We start from the raw sequence: 13,734 nt of genomic DNA, 5'->3' as shown, positions 1-13,734 counted from the left end.
TGAAAAGGAGACTCTATGGGGTGCAGCTTGTTGCTATCTTTTTTTTTGACTGCTGAAAAGCAAGCAATTTAAGAGTAAGAACTGGCTAAGTTAAAATTGCATCAACAACAGGAGAGTACTTCTGTGAAGAATTTTAGGGGGGAAAATAGATGAGTTCCTTGTACACTCGCTGCAGAGAGGCTGTTTGCTATTACACACCTCTCTCTCCAAAGGCATCTTCCTCATTACCAGAAAAGTCAGCTATTCACATCATGTCCTCTCACGTCATTTTTAATCTATGATTTAGTTAAGCCAAATATTTAATTAGAGATTTCAATATAAAAGCAATTAGCAAGCTTCCTATGTATAAACCATAATTATGATGCAGCTTAGTAATAGAAGAATGACTAATAAACAACATTTTGTTGAAATTCTGTTTAGATACTTTTGCGATATGTTTTAAACTGCTGATTTATTTTTGACTCACCAGTCTTGGCTAAAAATAAATGAAATCCTCCCATATCTCATATTTTTGCTTGTAATTCTTATTGCTTTGCAAATGCCAGTGTGTCACTTTGCTACATAGTGACATCACAACAGAGCAGCTTGTGGCACTGGCATCAAATGCCTACACCATAACAATGCAAATAAAAGTCTTGTTAGCAAGAAAATAGTTTCCAGACTATTAAAATGTAATTGCAGGTTTCAGGACGTGGACCCACCTCGGTAAAATCAGGCTGATCCTATGGAAGCTGATGCTTCAGCCAAGGCACTTATTTGTAGCAGAATCCTTCACAAATCCAGGACAAGATAAACAGGAAACACTCTCTATGTCATCTAAATAATAAGCATCTTCAACAGGCTTGTATTCATGTAGAGGTCATCTTGCAATTATTGATTTATGATTATGGGGTTCAGGTGAGAGGTAAGAGTTTGTGGAGTAAAATGAGGAAGGAGGGATTGAGCTGCTGGAGGATGGGATAGAAGGAGGGAGAAGCAGGTGAGTGCTGAGGGAGTGGCAGCTGGGGTGCAGGACTTACGACTTGTGCATGCCTGTGGCTTCTTGTGTCACTGAAATGGCGCAGTGAAGAAGCAGGCAAGGAATTCAGCTCTGCGTCATTTACTTTGTAAATCTGGTAACATCTCAGAAAACTCTCCCCTTGAAAGCAATTTCAAAAAATGCTTACAGCAATATCTTAAGGCAATTGCAAATACCAGCTTATGAAGGAATTAGCATACACACAATAATCTTTCAAAAATCAGAGATAAGGAAATGCTGGCTACCTTAACTTGTACCTCCAGAAATCAGCTTCTCCAACCATTGCACATCTGTCCAGTCTGCTAAGTGTCCTACCCCCATTTTCATATTCACTTTAGCCAAGGGATATGAAAGACATGGATCAGCCATTTTGTTCCCTTCCCTTCCTAAAGCAGGAAAATTTCGCTTGGTTCAGAATTATTCAATGGCATCCATGCAAGCAGAGAGACTGGAGACTGATGAAGGCTGGATGCTATATTCCAAGCTTCCCCCATGCTTCTGTCCCTCCACCCCTACCTCCCTCTCTCGCACTCCCAAAACTCAGGCATCCCCAGCAGAGTGGGAGAAATGCTCTCCAACAAGGTGGTGAAATACATAAGATCATCACTCGCTTTTATCGTTGTAGACTTCACCACCTGTGGATATATAGCCTGGTTAGGGTAGACCACAGTTGTCTTTACACACCTAGTTTTCCACATGTAATACCTAGTCTCCCAGCTGCCATTATAATGTGGATTTCTAGAGGAGTTATGGACAAAGCCTGACCTTATGGCTGATACTGATGCTGTAAAATAAGAAACTGCCAGCTTCTTTCCTTCTTGGACGCTCTTTTTCATCACCTTCACAGAAGGGAGCTATTCAAAACTGGAGGTAAAATCAAGCAGGTGTAGGCAGAAGAGCCATTGTACGCCAAATGCCCCTGTATGTAAGGCTTCCTGTATTTGCATGGTGTTCTTGGATGGAGACTCTGTCTGCTGCAGCAGAAAACAGCCATTTCTTTGGAAAAGGTATGCTTGAACAGAGTAATGGGTCATTTTATTGCCATAACGCTATTTTCACTTCACTGCTTTAAATAATCTGAAAAACTGCTAGGAATTAAAAATAAATACCAAAAATTACCCTGCACAGAACTGGTTAGAGTGTGTGTCCATGCCTGGGTAGTAGACTCAAGTAAGCTTCATTTTGTTTGGAAGCAAGACCAAATATCCTGGAAAAGACAGCCCATATTTGCTTTGTGGAACAGGGCTCCTTTCACAGTTTGAGCCAAATCTCACTGAAACCCCAGGAACATTCACACTTGGTTTAATTGGGCACTGTGTCAGGGAAAATTGGCATAATTTTCTAATGAAAGACCTAGCTCGCTTAGGAATCCCTCCTAAGTTTACTGGGGAGAAGAGAAGTCATAGACTCTGGATGTGTCCTATAGAGCAAATCAGCCTTTCCACCTTCAGAGCTAAATACAAGGCTGATTTCTCTTGATCTGCTGTTTCATAAAGAGTTATAGAAATACAAACTAGAAACAAAGATTCCAAATGAGAAAAATAGGATCTGTTTTTGAAAACTATTCACTCATGGGAAAGTTAAATAAACTAGTGTATTAAGCAGTGGCAGACTGTTAGGTAGCCAGGTAATCTGACAGGAAACATTTCCTGTTTGGATGTGTGTATCCAATTTCCAGTGAAAGGGACATATGAGGACTATGACAGATTGAGTACTGTCAGCTGAGAGGGCACACTCAATTGAAAACTCCAGGAACTAGGAACTAGGAAAAGCTGCACACCTTAATGTTGTGTTTAATAAAGAGTGATCTGCTGTCTAATCACTAATTTTGGGAAAGCCCACAACCTCTTCAGGAAAAGAGGAGTACTGATGTAAGGCCAGAAACTGTTTCCTCTGATATTAATGGCAAGATATTTAATTATTTCAGTGAAGAGAGGATCGGGCCCTTAGGTGAAGGCATGAAAATATATCTACATACTAATGACGCAGCATCAGCAGGAGAGAGAGCCTGTAGTGTCGAGACAGCTAATTGTAAATGCAAGTCCGTGACAGATTCTGCGTTTATGTTTGCAAAAAGACAGACAAGACATGAAAAACAAGCCTTTTAGCCAAGGAAAATTGACATTAATTCAGCTCCCCAGCTAGGGCACCTGTGCAAACAATACCATCCCCAGGCAATTAAAACAGAGAACTCCATAGTTAACAGGGTAATGTGGATTAACACCTGACCACTTCACGGGGGTAGAAGAATAGCTTTGGCAGATTTGCAAAATGAAATGATGTCACCTAAAAAGCCATTTTTTCACACTCAGTGCTTCTACAAGAACATTCTAGATTTGAATAGCTTTGCTCAGACAAAAGTGGAATATGTAACTATTTTTGTGAGGTTAGAAAAAATTTTTGATTTGGTAAATCTAAATAGCCCATGCATGCAATTTTAAACAAACTTTACTTCTAACCATTTTAAAAAGACCATGTATTTTTGTTGTAAACCAAGCTAATTTTTTTAACCAGAAAAATATTTTGACACAAGTGGGTACTTGAGTAGTTTAAAAACATTCTTCTAAAGCTTTACCAAAGTAGAAGTTTAATTAAATCAACTGACACTCATGAGTAATTTCAATATCAACTTTTTCTTAATGTTCAGTAAAAGACTTCTTATCAAAACACCCCTGGTGCAACAAACTCTAGGACAACAAATTTTGATACATTTTTGAGAAAATCAGATACTTCTCAGTGACCTTGCTGAAGCAATTTACCTCACCCAAGGTCTTGCAGGTGGTTTTTGGCTTTTCTTTAAAAGTGGACCTTAGAAACATGTAGGAAAGCCAAACAATCTCCTTTTTTTACCCTTTTTCCCCTCATTTTTATTTTTCTTTTTTTTTTTCCTTCTTCTTTTTTTTTTTTTTTTTTTTTTTCCCTGTAAGAGCAGAAAGTTTCCTTGTCCAGGAGCTTTTAGTCTACAACAAACGTGCTTCATCTGTGTTTACATTCAGCTCTGGTTGTTCCACTTTAGGAGGGAAATGAACACTGTGTGTTGATCACTAATACAAAAAAAAAAAAAAAATCCAGGATCTAAAAAAATAGCCAAGAGGCCTATTCTCATCCTATTGCTAGGAAGACTAGAGAGATTTGTGGGACCAGAATACTTTCTATCTTATATTAAGGTCTGTAACTAGACTGACAGGAATTAAAGTAATCAGAACCCTTTAGATACTTTTAGCATCAGGCACATATATATCACTCACCTAGCCTTAGACTGACCTCAGTTTAAGGTCAATTTTATTACAAGTTGATTTAAAAGAAGAAGAAAACCAAATCCAAACTATGAGGTAACTGCCAACAGCTGAGCAGGACAGCAGCCTGTCATGGACAGCCAGCTCAAGGCATTCCTCAAAGCAGCCTATTCACAGTCCAGCAAAACACAGACATATTTTATTTACACTTTCCCAGCTCCATCCAGACCAGCAGCTAATTGGGAATGTACTATTTTCATGCTTGATCTTTGCTGAGCTATAAATGATGAGCACCAAAGAAGTATTTTCCCTCACACGCTTAAGCAGTGCAACTTACACTTGCACTCATTAAATTTCCAAGCAGACACTGACAAGTGCCAAAAGCTCATTAAAGATTATGGACCCACTGAGTCATCATGCAATGATTTTTGAGTGACCTAAGAGAACATTTTATATAAACGACTTTGTGGATCAAGGAGAAAGGATGTAAGCAATCCCTGTAAGTGCAGGTTTGGAACTAGGTGTAGGACATTAGGCCTAAAGTTTGGAAACTGTGCTCCTTTCATTTTGTTCCAATCCCAGCTTTGCTGGGTGAGTCAGAGAAAGGCTGGCAAGCAGCCGTGTGAGAGACTACCTCACAGGAGATAAGGGAACACCGAATACCTCTAGCACCTTGGTTTCGTCACTACTTAGAATGAAATTGCAGTGCAGGAGCCTACCCCAGCTTTTCCATGGGCTGACTTCTTGCAGGACTCTGCTGTTAATTAGGTTTGCAGGGCAGGATAGAAGAGAGAATTTATTGAAGGCTCCAGATATGGAGGTTGAGGAATTTGAATTTGGTCTGCAGGAAAAAGGGAAGAAAAATATGAGTGAGAAATTATTGTGCTAGAAAGATTGCTATGCAGAGCCACATAAGACTGCCAGTGGAAGATAAAAAGACAAAACACAAAGTAAAACTGGCATGTAAGCAACTCAGAAGAGGAAGGGAGAATTATTTTGCTTCATTTAAGAAGAGTTTTTGGGGCAAGGATCATGCTTTTTTACCCTTTCCTACCTAGGTGAGTAAAACTCTGTTGTCAATTCTATTTACATACTTATTTTTCATGTTGTTAAGATTAAACTAGGAGTGGAGATCTCCTGTCCTAGGCATTGTGTGGGTGAGGAGAAGAGGACAGTCTCACCCTGAATTGCTTGCAGTCAAAACAGACAAGACAGGCAAAAACTAGAGAAAGGTGATAAAATAAGAGATCCACACCAGCAAACACTATGGTACCCCTGGTTTCAATGGGGGCAGGGACAGGAATGTGATAAGGGAAAGAAGACAAAGCAAACGGAGGAGTGAGAGGAGGGCAGACAGGACAGAGAGTGGAATCATCAGAGGCAAGTCCAGGGGAGACTAGGGATGAAGAGCCTTGGATAAGGCTTGTGCATCGCAGCAAACAGCTGCTTGGCACCAGCTAGTCAAAGCTGTAGAAAATATTATCAGTGTCCCTGAGGCTCATCTCATGTTTTCTCTGGCTGTTGGCACAAATGACCAGTCATGTCCCTGAAAGCAACACTTCTGGAAGGACAAGAGGTCCCTGACCTACTGACAGATATAATTTTTCTCTTGCGCATTTCTAAATATGGAAAGAATTGGAAACATTTCTGTCTGTGTATCTTTTTCTCCAAAAAAGGGGGTGTTAAATCAGGCAAAATTGCATGGAAATACCTACAAAATACTTGAAATTGTTTCAGTAATGGAAAAAAAATAAAGGAATGTGCTTATTTAAGTTCAAATATTTTACTTTGAAATTTTTCAACAAATATTACCTGGATTTATTTTTAAATAATTGGATTAAACTTTACCCTCATTTTATTGGGCCTTAAATTATTTTTTAAAATACTGACTAAGCCTGAAAAGTCACTAAATAGTGTCCTGTATGCAACATGAGCCTAGAGTTATTTGACAGCAAATGAAAGAGTGCAATGAAAAGTTTGTGGCTGTACTAAGTAAAGCAGTCAGCATTTATCATTAATACTATCATTAACCTCTTAACAAATTATTTTGCATACCACGCTGCTCTTCTTTTTCTTTCTTTTTAAGGTGATGTAGACAAATGTACACCTGATTAATTGATTCAGAAAATTCTGCTTGTTCATCACCAGCAATACTTGCTTACCCTGCTCTCAAAACAAAATTGAGCTTACTTTCAGTTTTTCAGACACTAGACCTTTTTGTTCGAACACTGGAGAAAACAGAAATGGCTTTATGTTATTCTGCAGCTTAGCCATTTCAAGGTGAGAGCAAAAGGAGCTCTGGAGTTCATCTCTTTCTGTGGAAATTAACTTTCCAGAAGAGTTTTTGCATAGAAATGAGGGGTTCCTATGAAACATCTCAGAGTCCTCCACTTCCATGGTCTCACACAAGCAATGGGGGAGCCTTTAAGGAACCTTTTCCAGATTTGGTATGAGTTTAACGGTGAAAGACAATACCCCAATTTGCACCCAGGAATGAAATGGAAACAGAGCATGGCACAGACTGCATCCTTTAAGAAAGCCTGGCCAACAAGCCAGCAACAGCGTGCCACCCCAGCTGTAAGCAGTCCCAACCCACAGCCAAACTATGCAGGGCCTAAACTGTGCTCTGCACTTGGCACAGCAAATAAGCAATCTAATGGGCAGAGAATTTGCACACTGAATTTAGGTGTGGTGCCACAATGAGTACAACCATCATGGTCCTTACGGACTAAGGGAGTATGAAAATCACAGCCTTCACCTCAAAAGGTAATTGCTCACGTATGATGCAAGTAATGTTTTGTTGATGCTTCCATTCATTTTAAAGGTATTGTTGAATAAACTTGGGCTTCATCACAATAGAAGCAAACTTTACTAAGGCATGGAAAGAGAGGCACAACACCTCTGCGAATAAGACTTAAGAGCCCTTCCACTATGAACAGCTTAGGAATGGGGAGAAGAGGTCACCCAGGCCCAGGTGAAGAATGTGACATAACTTTGAACAAGAACGAGAGGCTTTTAAAGTTGCAGTCTGGAGTGCTACAGGAAGTCTTTCAGGCCAGTAGGAGTGTGAATGTGATATGTAGTTCATCAGGAAACCAATGAAGGGTTTAAGGGGAAGAGAGGCTTGAATGAAAAACATGGGGTTTTTTGGCAAACCAAGAGGGAACGATGAAGAAGACCATAGTGGAAACCACTGCAGTAATCATCCAACCACCCATGCATGCCTGCACCATATCCAGCAAGGGTTCCTTGCACAGTCTAATCAGGGAGATTCCATGACAAATGCCCCTTTTCAAATATGGGCCTGGAAAAGAAGCTTGGCTCTTGTGCTTGCCACAGAAAGATGGCAAGCAGAACCAAAAAAAACCTGTTTTGACTTCTGCAGGAATTTTAACAGATTTTGCCAATATTCCTAGCATGAGAGGAGTCCAGTAAGGTGACAAAATAGATTGATGCTGCCCAAGCTCCAAACACACTTCCCTCATGACTTTTCATAATTGCTGCTTGAAGTGTATATATAACTCTCTAACTTATCAGAGGTATGCACACACTTCTGCCCACCCACTTTCAGAATACTGAAGCCTTCAGTATAAAATGCATGTGAAGGTGGAAAATGGTTGGAGAAAATGAAAAAATTATGCACAGCTTCATTCTATTGATTCTGTTCATGTTTTGCAGCTTCAGAAGCTCAATTTAAATAAGACGCTACTTTAGTGACTTCACAGCATGCCAATGTTCAAAATTTCAGATGAGAATGAAGCAAATTATTAAAATTGAAATTATGGGAAATGTAAGTGCAACGTACAACACAATTACATACTGCCAAATAGATATTACCCATGGCCATTATTCTGGGAGGAAATGAAAAACACCTGGAGAACAATGCAGTCATTGGTCACAGCCAGAATGGCTTCATTAGGGGAAAATCCAGCTTATCAAACTTAATTTAGTTTCATGACAAGGTAACCCACCTAGGTGATCAAGGTCAGCCTGCTGATATAATCTTTTTGGATTTCAGTAAAGCTTTCAATACTGTCTCTCACAGGATCCTTCTGGACAAAACGTCCATCACACAGCTGGATAAACACATCGTGAGAAGGGTGAGCAGCTGGCTCATGGGTCAGGCACAGAGGGTTGTAGTGAATGGGGGGACATCAGAGTGGTGACCTCTCATTAGTGGGGTAACACAGGGCTCCATCCTCTGCTCTGTGCTCTTCATCATCATAAATCTCTTGGATGAAGGACTGGAAGGGATACTGAACAAGTTCCCAGATGGTACAAAACTGGGAGAAGCTTTATGAGGAGCAGCTGAGGTCACTTGGTCCATTCAGCCTGGAGGAGACTGAGGAGAGACCTCATTGCAGTTACAAATTCCTTGTGAGGGGAAGAGGAGGGGCAGGCACTGATCTCTTCTCTGTGGTGACCAGTGACAGGAGCCAAGGGAATGACCTGCAGTTGTGTCAGGGAGGTTTAGGTTGGATATTAGAAAAAGTTTTTTCACTCAGAGAGTGGTTGGGCACTGGAACAGGCTCCCCAGGGAAGTGGTCACAGCACCAGACTGACAGAGTTCAAGGAGTGTTTGGACAATACTTTTGGGTACATGGTGTGACTCGTGGGAGTGGTGCTGTGCAGGGCCAGCAGTCGGACTTGATGATCCTTGTGGGTCACTCCCAGCTCAACATAATCTGTCATTCTGTGACTGAGCTTTTTCGTTTGCCAATCCTCAGAAATTGTCATTGTGAATTAACCTGACATTGCTGGAGTTTTATATTTTTCAGATAATATCTCTTCCAACTTTTTGCTGCCTATAACTTCATTCTTTCTTTAGGATCATATTATGTCTATCCTCTCACATAACAGGGTAACAGTCCAGATGTGCAACAGCTGATATCTTAGCTGACCTAAGCAAGGTATCTACAAATGCTGTCTTCTGCACCTGGTTCTGCTGTTTTAACTCACCTTGGAATTAATGGTGAGGAACAGGCAATGCCAGGACCCGTATCCCTTCATCCATACCCAGATTTCTAAAAGAATCCAAATGCATGCTGTCCTCAAGAACAGGAAAAGAAAGGGCTCCTTTCTTGCACTGACTGAAAAGGGAAGGACAGGGAGACCAGTTAAAAGACAAGAGAGGATACAATAGCTAAGACACTAGACACTTAAATTTTAAATACGAGAGAGAGGCACGGTGTCTTGAAAAAAACCAATTATCTTCCATGTTTCAGAAGCAGAAATATTTTGTCCCTGACACTGTGCTGCTATTCTTTTTTATTTTTTTCTATGTTGTATCACTACAGTGTTAAAAATTAGACTTCTTCCTTTTTCTCCAAAAGAAAAACTTTGAATTTTTCAAAATAGAGATTAAAAAGTATCCAAAATGAAAAAATCTGGAATAAACAGAAGTTCTAATAGTATATCTGGGCTCAGTAGAGGAATAACATGATCTAAAGAACATCTAATGACAATCAAAACCACATCTGCAGCTTTTTATTCATATATCTGCTAGGCTGAGAGAGGAATCAAAATTAATGCAGAATCTGAGCTCCATGAAAAACAAAAGGAATTTTTTCCATTGCCTTTTGTGAAAATTGGATTAGATCCTTTGTGCTCATAACAAAATAGCCAGTTGGTAGAATATCAGCTAGGCAAAAACCCCACAATAGGAACGCATGTACACTTGGTAAAACTGAGAGGCCCTTCCCATTTCATTTCAGCCTTGGGGGATTCATTCTAAATAATCTTATCTACAAGCAATTATAATTTTCCAGGCAACCACCACGTTGTAAGCATTGGCCATGAACTAAAGGTCTCAGAGGACAGAAGACTGGGAAAAGAAGACAATCTGAGTGAATGACAAACTTATTCACATATCAGGAATCAGAAATTTCTTTGAGCATGTACAAGTTGGACTTTGTGTATATGTAACCAATTATCTTAATGCAGTTATTATATACAAGGTCATGACAGTATTAAATATGAAGTGCTACAGTACCACACCCAGGTGATATCACTGGCATCTAAAGGTCTGGAAATAATCTACTGCTTATCAGAGCTCTGAACAGAGCTGGATACTAATCTGAAGGAGGGGGTGGGGACTTGCAGGATGTCTCCTCTGACCCCATGAAAGACTCATTTGCTGCCCCAGGCAGTGCCAGTTGGAGAGGAGCCACCATTTCTGTTGCCTCTAAACCCTTCTGGTAAATCTATGCATTTTGTCATTCTAGGCAGGATAAAAATGAATTTCCATTCTGCTTTACTCAAAACTGAGCTTTCCTACCCTGTGACAACCAGTATTTTTGCAAAACTCAGTTTGCAGCCAAATAGGTTATGTGCAGTCTCATGGCAATGTGCATTTTTCCAGGTTATCTCAGCAAAGGAAGGTATGGGATGCACTTCTTAAAGCTGGAAGTGTTTGGGTTGAACATTCAAAGTCTCTAAATCTGGAGGAGCATCGCTGTGATGCACTGAAGTGCAGCCTAAAAATCTGCAGTGTGGTGGTGATGATATTATATTTTCTAAATATTAATGAATGCAGTAATATTCCAGTAAAGTTCTCATTTTGTGTGTGAATTTTCAGGTTTTGGAAGGGAATGCCCTACTCTATGGTTGCAGGCCTTTCCAAAAGGACATCTGCCTCCATTTATTCACAGTCTCTGCTTGCAACCTGAGTATTATAGAACATGTATGGAAAGAGGGGATGCTCAGATCACAGTTCTTAACTGAATCCCTTTCAGGAAATGATACAGAATTCCATTTTAATTCAGACTGAATCAGGATTAATTTTATATAGTGTTTTGTATGGTTTTGTGGTATTCATATGGGTCATTTATTCTTATTTCCAGTCTGATAACAAAATTAGTTTTATGAGATCTTGTCCTCAGATTAACCAAGTGTAGCCATGTACCTTTCACGGTTTCAGTAATACATGCCAAGACAGAGGGACAAGTTCTTAGTGTGATAATGGTTTATTTTGCTGCATGCTACTGTCTTGGCATGTTGAGATCTACAGCACACAGAATGTAAATGTTCTGTCTTTCCCATACTGATTATTATTTTAAAATGCTGCAAGATAATTGAGCAAATGTCAGAAATCACAAGACTACCTTCTTGTCAGGTGAAAGATTTACTTCCTTTTTTTTTTTAATTTGTTTTCCTGAATGGTCTATCTCTAGAGCACTATCTCTGTAAGTAAACACTTGATGGAGAAGTGAGGATTGTTTGAGAAAGTTCCAGAAGTTTGCAGATTTTCTGCATATTTTTCCTGTTGAGAAGACACAAATCTTCAGTTCTGAGTAATGTCAGGTTTGCAGGAGGTTTGAAAGGCCATCTGTAGTAAATGTGCTCTTTTCTGTCATGCATTTTCCCTTCCAGTGCTCTAAGAGGAGACATTGAATACTTTGTGAGAATTTTCCTGAATTTCTGGTACTCATATTGGTCATGATTTTTCCAGATTAAATAAAACTAGCGCTCATTTTGACCTTATGACTGGTTTTCTCAAGAACTGACAGTTGTATGTGCTCATCTCAATGCATCTCCTTAAGGAGAAATCAGTGAACTAATTTTAGTGGTACTCATGTATGATGAGCAGATACTCTATTTGGAAGTACACCTTCCAAGTTCATGCTGAAGCCCAGACCCTCAAGAGAAATGATGTGTTTACCTTCATGAAACTGAGGCTTAGGGTCTAGGTGCTTATCCTGGCAAGTGTTTTAGACATAAGCCAGAGGAGTGGATGAAAACAGAGAATGATTTTCTTTTCCACTTTTAGAAATAAGCATTTGAGCTGAGGAGAGAAGCACACTGGACCTTTCTAAGACATTCCTCTGCATAACTTAAGGATTTATCTCGCTGTTATAAGAGAGCCAAATGCATTTCACTATGTACTCACGAAGCATGGCATTGGTTCTCACCTTGTGCTCTTTGGGAGCCCATGGCTTCATTTTTTTCAAGCCCAGTGATCTGTCTATTTCTACCTGAGGCTTCTGATGTGCTTCTGATAAGTTACAATTACAGATGAACAGGTAAAACAAGAATTCAAGGACATTGCTGAAATGCTGGGCTCAGCATCCCTACTCCTCCCTATCACCACCTTTGTTTTTCTACATTAAGAACATAATAACAGCTCAGAAATAAAATTCATAGACCCATAAGTGAACTCATAAGTGAACCCGACTGCTTTTCATTTATATGAGAAAAAAGATCCTGTCCTCTCTCATATTAAATTTCTTTTTACCATGTCTGTTCCTTTTTACTGCGCCTGCCCACATGCAGCATGCACTAAACCAGGTTCCATGAGTAAAATGGACTGAAGCTAACTTGCAGAATAAGAAATGGAGCCAATCTCTCCCTCCCTGTTCCATCTTTCCATCTAGTTGGGCATGGATCCATAGGGATTTTACTGACATAAAATGAGAGTTAGTAGTATGCAATCAATGGGCAGAGGAGGATAGACAGGAAAGAAGGATTCTTCAAGCTATGTGCCTGTTTCAGGACCCTGGGAGGGTCCAGTCACAACCCCCACACTGTGGGGCCTCTTTCCTGCTCACCAAACCTCTGCAATTCTTTTTCTCACAAAACTGAAACACTGCTTGGTTTCCGGATGTAGCTGCGTGTTTATGCCTGTGCATTGAATAAGCGTGTGCAGGAGACCCAGTATTTCAGTGAGAAGGTAAACATTTGTGACCTCTACCTGGTGAGAAGTTCATTCCAGTAGCTCAACAGGGTTGTTTAAAACATAGTCATTGCTGGAATATGAGGGACACTGCCAATTGCTTTGAAAGTAGGGGCTTTCCCCAAGAAAGCTGGGGTCATTGTGATACTGAACAGTACAGTGATGCAGATCCGAAACACAAGCATGAGGGCTCTTGCCCTTTCCTGCCACCACCCTCCCTGCTATGTACACACATTCCCTGTCATTTGATGCTGCAGTCCTGTGACTGCAGAGCCTTTCTTCTCCCCCACATCCACACTCAGGTTTCACCTGTCTCTGTAACCTCTACCTCCACCAGGTCATGAACGCTGAAAAAAATGCAAGTTGAGCTACAGTGGTAGCCACAAACCAGCTCACTTATATAATAATATAAAAAGGGAGCCCTGCAGAGCTCAGGTCAGTCTGTCTCCCAAGGGAATAGGGGGATCATCTGGTTACATGTCATTGTCACCTTTGGCGCCTTTTCATACAAACCCAGAGTTCAGCGGATTTCTGATAACTCCAGCTATAGTCCATGGGCAGGCAGTTCCTGCTAGGGGGTAGATACCAGCATGATTGTGAAGGCCTGCCTGATGAGCCCAGCTTCTCAAAGGCTGAAAGCAAAGTACACCTGTGTGCAAACAACAGGACTGAAAAAACTCAGATGATGCTGGCTGATTGCTTTTAGCTAAGTGATCCCAAGCAGGTGTCTTAGCAGCACTTACTCTTGTCCTTCTAAGTCAGCAAAGGAAGGCAGAAAGAGCCTGAAGTACTGAGAGCTCTGAAATGCA

General features: G+C 40.4%; 1 long non-coding RNA gene across 1 annotated transcript in view; it reads right to left on the bottom strand.

Moving 5' to 3' along the window:
• The window catches only part of LOC108448022, a 91,985-nt gene extending 90,994 nt beyond the window's left edge, over positions 1-991 (bottom strand). The window contains exon 1 of the long non-coding RNA XR_001863796.1: positions 702-991. This is a non-coding gene — a long non-coding RNA (uncharacterized LOC108448022). The remainder of the gene's footprint in view (positions 1-701) is intronic.
• Positions 992-13,734: the final 12,743 nt, after the last annotated feature.

Source organism: Corvus brachyrhynchos, unplaced genomic scaffold, assembly GCF_000691975.1.
Source record: "Corvus brachyrhynchos isolate BGI_N302 unplaced genomic scaffold, ASM69197v1 scaffold14, whole genome shotgun sequence".
NCBI classification, from domain to species: Eukaryota; Metazoa; Chordata; class Aves; order Passeriformes; family Corvidae; genus Corvus; species Corvus brachyrhynchos.
This window is presented reverse-complemented; position numbering and strand designations above follow the sequence as displayed.